Source organism: Loxodonta africana, chromosome 8 (assembly GCF_030014295.1).
Source record: "Loxodonta africana isolate mLoxAfr1 chromosome 8, mLoxAfr1.hap2, whole genome shotgun sequence".
NCBI classification, from domain to species: domain Eukaryota; kingdom Metazoa; phylum Chordata; class Mammalia; order Proboscidea; family Elephantidae; genus Loxodonta; species Loxodonta africana.
Window position 1 is genome coordinate 107299461 of NC_087349.1, and position 6253 is coordinate 107305713.

Genomic DNA, 6253 nt, shown 5'->3' on the forward strand with positions numbered 1-6253 from the left:
CTAGATAAACACCACTGGAAAGGTAGAGGTAAGACTAGATGATACCCACAAGGTAACCAAATGGACTGACCCAACACCTAGGCAAGAGAGTGTGTGAGATTGGTTCACTAACCTTTTCCCCACCTTGGGGTCTTGGTTGACCCCTTTAATAACTTTGGGAGTAATAGTCACTTTAGTCTACATTTGCACTCCCTGTCTAATAAAAGTGGTTACCAGGGGCGCCACCACTTCCCTCAAGGCTAGAGAGGTCTTTGCCCTAGTAAACCGAACTACTCCTTTCCCAGACTCCGGGGATGTGCATCACTTAATCCAATGAGACATTGCCGAATTTCATCTTTCCAAACCGCAACCTGTGTATGACCCCTAGTAGATGTCAGGTTTCTCTCCCCACCCGACACCCCCATCCAACAAGAAGTAGCTAGAGAGAGACATGGTACCATGTTTCCCAAGATTGAGAAACCTACAACAAAAAGGGGGGAATGAAACAGTTGCTCAGCCATATCTTGAACAGTGCCTGAGCCAATTTTTTTTTCTTCTTTCTTCTTTCTCTTCTTTCCCTCCCCTAGCCCATCACTGCCTCCAAGTAATATCCTGATGTTAGCTCCCCAAATGGGTAAGTGTTAACCAATGTTTCCTCTAGGACTGTGGAAAACAAGTGATACTGATCTAAGCCTGTCAAGTAAGACGAAGGATGGTGCCAGCTACCCCCTGAGCGGACGGGATAATGACAGGAAAAGATGAACATGTTTGAGATACTACCACCAAAACCAAACAGAAGAAAGAGAGTGCACATTCCACAACTCCCTAAAACTTATGGTCCCTTTTCCCTTAAAAACCCAAGCTGATCAGTAGTCTAGTGAGACAGACAGCTTTAGGAGGAGATCATTCCCCCGTGTCTCCATATACCGATATATATAATAAAGCTCTTGCTACCCACCTCACCCCGTCTCAAGAATTAGCTGTTTGCGGCAGGCGGCTCTAACTCACGAAATTGCAGTAACAATACCATTGCTTAGGTCAGGCATACCTTAGTCTTCAAGGTGACATCTTTGCTTTTCAACACTTTAAAGAGGCCCTTTGCAGCAGATTTGCCCAATGCAATTAGTCTTTTGATCTGTTGACTGCTGCTTCCATGGGTGTTGATTATGGATCCAAGTAAAATGAAATCCTTGATAACCTTAATCTTTTCTCTGTTTCTCATGATGTTGCTTATTGGTCCAGTTGTGAGGATTTTTGTTTTGTTTATGTTGAGGTGTAATCCATACTGAAGGCTGTGATCTTTGATCTTCATCAGCAAGTGCTTCAGGTTTGGAGGAAGACTCCTTAATAACCTGTGTTATACAGATGATACAACCTTGCTTGCTGAAAGTGAAGAGGACTTGAAGCACTGGTCTCATGTAGTTGATTGTTTAAGGGACAAATTGCTCAAGGGTGATATTGTTTATTTTATAAGCCAATCTATTATTTGGCTGAAAGGTGAATTAGTGGGCTATTTCTGATTCCCCTGAGAAGATGAACTCAGAAAGCATCATACTTTTAAAATTGGCAGGGGTCAGCTGGCTGGGGACTGATGTCATTGTCTCTCCACATCTATTCAAGTTCACTCCCACTTCATCCCCAACTCCACACACAATATAGTTTCCAGCCAGGTGTCAGAGATTTTGTTTAAATATTTAGATTGGACTGTGTCAGTCCTCTAGTTTAAGTGTGTCTATTGCTTCCTATAAGGAGCCCTGATGACAGAGTGGTTAAGCACTTGGCTGCTAACAGAAAATGTCAGTGGCTCAAACCCACCAGCTTCTCTGTGGGAGCAAGATGTGTCAGTCTGCTTTTGTAAAGATTTACTGTCTTGGAAACCCTATGAGGGCAGTTCTCCTCTGTTTTCTAGGGTGGCTATAAGTCAGAATCAACTGCATGGCAATGGGTTTGGTGTATTGATTGATTACTTGTGAAATAAACACCTTACCAAGGGCTTAAACCAAAGCCAAACCCATTGCCATGGAGTTGATTCTGATTCATGGTGACATTATGTGTGCAGAGTAGAACTAACTGTGCTCCGTCGGGTTTTCAAGATTGTGACATTTTGGAAGCAGATCACCAGGCCTTTCTTCTGAGGCACCTCTGGGCAGGTTAGAATCATCATCCCTTCAGTTAGTAGCTGAGTGCTTAAAACCATTTGCTTCACCCAGGGATTTCTCCTTGATAGTACCTATCCCCCCTTTTTTTTTGTTGTTGTAAATATAGATAGATAACACATTTGTCTGTTTGGCATTTTTTACATATACAATTCAGTGACATCAATTACATTAATTATGTAACCATCAACAGTATTCATTGCTAAGTTTTCCATCACCATAAACAGATACTGCTACCCTTTATTTATGAAACTCTAGGAGCCTTGGTGGAAAACCTGGTGGCATAGTGGTTAAGTGCTACGGCTGCTAACCAAAGGGTCGGCAGTTCGAATCCACCAGGCGCTCCTTGGAAACTCTATGGGGCAGTTCTACGCTGTCTTATAGGGTTGCTATGAGTCGGAATCGACTCGATGGCACTGGGTTTGGGTTTTTTTTTTTTGGTTTGAGGAGCCTTGGTGGCACAGTGGTTAAGTTCTAGGCTGCTGACCAAAAGGTCGATGGTTCAAACCTACCAGTTGCCCCATGGGAGAAAGATGTGGTAGTGGTAGTCTACTTCTGTAAAGATTTATAGTCCTATAGGCTTGCTGTCCTATAGGCTTGCTATGAGTCAGCATCGACTGGATCACAATGAGTTTGGCTGAGTTGTGTTTTTTTTTTTTTTTAGCTCCAGCTTGCATTCTTGGAATTCCTGTAACAAGCCAAGTTCTTACTCCACATGACGCACATCTGAAATCTCTGCCTGGAAAGATCTCTTTCCCCATAGTCTCTAGTCTAGTTTCTTTCTCCTACCTAATTCTCTATCATGGTACTCTCTGTGTTTCATTCACAGCAGTTCTCATCTTTTGTGACTATTTGCTTCTTGTTCTTTATCTGATTCCCCAACTGGCATGGCAAGAGGTCTTCTGTGTTTTGTTCACGCAAGTGTGCTGCATTAGACTACCGTCAACACAAAGTAGGTTCACAATGACTGCTTCTGAAATGACAAATTGTATGTTATACCCATATTATCATAGAAGCTTATATTTGAACAAAATCAATATTATGATGGATTATTATTACAATTGATATTATGAGGACACATCCTTTTATATAAAATGTAATTTTGGGGGAATTTTTTTTTTTTTGACTCAGTACTTTGGCCAAACTAGTTACAGTGTTCAAACAAATATTACATTAGCCTCTACGACTTCATTAATGTATTCATTCTGACATTTAGATCACTGTATTCATCATTATTTAGAAAGCAAATAGTTATTTAAAACCAACATTTAGCATTATTGATTTTTAGTTATCCTCAAACCTGATATAATTATAGGCTTGAATGTAGCAACTGAATTTGTGGTGATAATTGAAATATTCTCCTTGGAACCAGCTATTCCCCGTAAAATTAGTATAAGTAGAAAAGCCTGCATTATGGCCATGTATTCTCCATTGTGTAATACTTGGCCTCAAATCTTGAAAATGTATGGTAATTAAAAATCAACCCAGCTGTCCATGTGACTTAGAAGCTTCACGAAGGCCAACGCGCTGAGAAACAGGTTGGTGACAAGAAGCAAAATGTAACTGAGGTTAGTTCTGATAAGGGATCAAGTCAAAAAAGAGGCATTTGACCTATTTGTAAAAAGACTGAGCTAATTCTAAAAGCTCAGTGTGACCTTTCTCTCTGACTCTAGCTTTGTTGCCTAGGAACCAATCCCTATTATTAAGGAAATGTGTTTCTTTGCACTCAGCCTAAAGGATGTGAATAACTCATGGAAACTCATTTGTTCACTGGTGGAAACTCTTTGTTCCCAATTTCCTCCCAAGACTGATGCTCTGAGCAAGGTAAGTTTTAACAGACCACTCCTGAAAAATTCCATCATGTTATTGCTGCTTTGTAACCAACATGAAGCTCCCCTTCCTTGACCCCGTATCTTTCAATTATGTCTTTTAGCCAATACATGTGTTCATGTTACCAATAATGTCAAAGATTATGCTTTACTTTGTCTCGCCTTTGACCAACCTCACTGTAAACCAATTACAGTATTCTGTTTTGTACTTCCTCCTCCAGCCCTATAACCACGTGCCCTCCGTTGCACCCCCTTAGATTCATGTGTTCCATTTGCCAGAACTCCACGTTTCCCTACTGCAATGTTCTTCTGTGTGGCAGCTGTCTCTATTCCCTCAAGAAAACTCTTTACTTTCAATTTTAACCAGGCTTCGTGATTTTGCTCTACAACAGTGCAGTTTAAAATAGGGGATCACGTGAGGTCTGTGGCTGTAAAAAGAGTCCTCTCTGAAGAATTAGTTCAATTTGGATGAGAAGCTTGTTCTCTAGGGATGGTTAAAAAAGCAGAGAGGAGGTACTTTCTGTGGGTAGGTGATGAGTTCTAGGACAGCTGTTTGAGAAGGACCTACCCACTTTCCAAAAATATACCTGATTGTTATTGGGTGGAAAGACCAGGTTTTGCTCGGTGTGACTCTATCAGCCAGTAAATGAGAGACCGAGGTGGGAGAGTGTAAATCTGTCTTTTATTTTGTTGCGGAAGGAAGGAAGGAAAAAATCAGGGCTGCTGCATCCAAGGCTGCTTCACCCAGGCAAGGAAAATAGTTACTTTTAAGGGGTTTATAAGTAGGCGAGTTCATACAGGTTACATCAGTAACATTCTTAATCATACCACGCAGGTGCCAGGATTTTCATGGGGTAGGACAAACAAAAGAACTGCAATTCTGATGCAGATTGCCAAGCAATGGCACTGAAAATGGGGAGGCTGGCAGAGCAAAGGAACTGCAATTGTCATGCAGATGGTGAGGCTGACCAAACAATGGCACTGGGAATGGCAAGGCCGCCCAGCAAGCTGCAGTGGAATCTTCTGCCGCCTGGCGACCTCTATATTATGATGATTATTGTAGATTTTAAATTTCTCTAAAGATTGAAGAAAGCAAATAAGAAGTTGGTGTGTTCTTATCTGTTGCAAATCACTGATTTTACTGGAATGACAGCCTCATACAACTCAACTGACAATTTCCTCAGTCATACGTGTACCTTGCAATAAAATGTTAGTGAAAAATTGGAATGCACTTATTTCACTCAGTACAACGTCGTCAAGCTCCATCCACGTTTTAGGGTGTATCAAGACTTCATTTCTCTTTCCGGCTGAGTAGTATTCCATAATATGTATTACTACATACTGTTCATCCATTCATGGGCATTTAGGTTATTTCACCTTTTGGCTGTTGTGAATAATACTGAAATAAATATTGGTGCACAAATGTCTATTCCCATCGCTGCTTTCAAGTCCCTTGAGCATATCTATATATATCTACATATATATATCTCTGTATATATATATCTCTGTATATATATATCTCTGTGTATATATATATATATATATATATATATACCCAAGTTACATTGCTGGGTCATATGGTGGTACTATTTTTGGTATTTTGGGCAACTGCTACACTGTTTTGTACAATGGCTTTGTTGCTGGGAACTCAGGGTTCTGCTCCACATGACTCCATCCAGGGCCAAAATGACAGAGACTGAGTCGGGGAGAACGAAAGTCGACATTATTGGTGGGCAAAAAAAAAAAAAAAAAAAAAGCAAGGAGACATTTGGGGCTGCATGCCATCCAAGATTGCCTTCCCAAGGGGTACCAGGGGAAGGGTTTTATGGGGCTAAGGGTAGGAAGTGGGCGTATATCTCTGGTTCGTGGGCTGGGGCACCATGCATTTTGATTAATAGGACCTTCTTTGTGCAGGTGCATCAGATGTAGAAAGTGGTTTGGTGCTGGCCAGACTCTTAGCTTTCTAATTAGGTTGGGGTATGTGTGTGTGTGTTTCTGAGAAAGATTCTCTCTTCTTCCAGATCAGGCAGAAGGTCACCTAAGGTATTAAGATGACATCAGAAACTGGCTCTGACCGGTTTCTTTTGACACCTAATTCAAAGAAGTCTCTGCAAAGAAAACAACTTTAGGAGATAGGGTGGAGACAGAGTAGGAACTCTCTTGTGAGTCCTGTCTTAGTTGTACCATTTTCCATTCCTACCAGCAGTGGATGGATGAGGGTTCCAAGGTCCCCATATTCTCACCAACATTTGTCATTTTATTTATTTATCTTTATCTGAGCCATTCTAG